Genomic DNA, 1,353 nt, shown 5'->3' with positions numbered 1-1,353 from the left:
GTTAAAAAAAAAAAAAAAAAAAAAAATGGATATATTGTATCGATTATAGGTGCAACAAGAATATTGATCGAAATGAAATTTTCTGATAAAAATTTAATTCATTTAGTTGAAAATTGCTCTCATTTATACACGAAAAACCGTCAAGACTACAAAGACAGACAAAAGGCTCAAAATTCATGGGAAAGCATTAGGAGAATTTTAAACGTGACTGGTATGTGTGTATTATTAGATCTTTATTATATTGTGATAAAAAGCATGAAATAATCGTTCAAATTTGTATCCTTGTATAGCTGTTGACTGTGAACGACGATGGGCTCAATTGCGTGATCGCTTTTCACATGAGAGACGAATGTTAAAAACGGGACTTCCATCGGGCTCTGGAGCTTCGAAAAAACTTGCTCCGAGTAACTTGTATAAAAACCTAAGCTTTTTAGAACCCTATGTTCAAATCAGAAGGTAAATTTAACTTATTTTGAAATTGGTGTTTACTTATAATTCTATCATGCATTATTCTATTATTACAGGACCCGGGGAAATATTCAAAAAAGAAGTGTATCGCCTTCTGACGACTTGAACAACTGGGAAACAGTCGAAACATTGGAAACTGATAACGCGGAAATCACCAAATATTTAAAAAGTATGGAAGAGAAAGAAAATAATGTAACAGTGGACGTATTCAATGAAATCAAAGTTGAGCAAGATGAATCAATAGACATACAGTTGGAACCATTAACTGAAAATAATGCAAATAAAACAACTATGAATTCATCGATGAATTTTCGAAGTTTGCATGAGGAAGAAAGCAACAAAGCAAATAAGTTCATGAAAAAAGTAATAAGCTCAGAAGATACTGCTTTGGTGGCAGTTTCCGAAGCTTTGTCTTCTGTAAAAGGACTGTGCGAAGCTTCGGACAAATCTGATAACGTGCCCTACAATTTCTGCATCACTACATATGGTCAGATGAAGAAATTGTCTAAAAAAAACAAAAACTTGCTCGTGCTAGAATTAGTGCTATTATGTTAGAGTTAGAATCAGACTCTGAATAAAATAGCATGTAATATTTACATCGCTGTGGTGCAATTCAAAACAGTCTGTGACATAAAAAAACAGATTTAAAAATAAGTTTTACAAAATTGTTTACTATGACATATATTCTATGCATGCTAATTTGATGTTTACGGTGTTTTTATGATTCATTTTATATTAGACGTGATGTTACATAGCCAACACTTTGTTCGTTAAATGTTTGCTTTGGATTGAACTTTCTTACATCCTACGTTCGTATAACTTCAATTATATACGTGTAAGAAAGTTCAATTCAAAGAAATGTCAGTGAGATAGTTTGCAACTTTA

The sequence above is a fragment of the Trachymyrmex cornetzi genome, unplaced genomic scaffold (genome assembly GCF_001594075.2).
Source record: "Trachymyrmex cornetzi isolate Tcor2-1 unplaced genomic scaffold, Tcor1.1 scaffold334, whole genome shotgun sequence".
NCBI lineage: Eukaryota > Metazoa > Arthropoda > Insecta > Hymenoptera > Formicidae > Trachymyrmex > Trachymyrmex cornetzi.
This window is presented reverse-complemented; position numbering follows the sequence as displayed.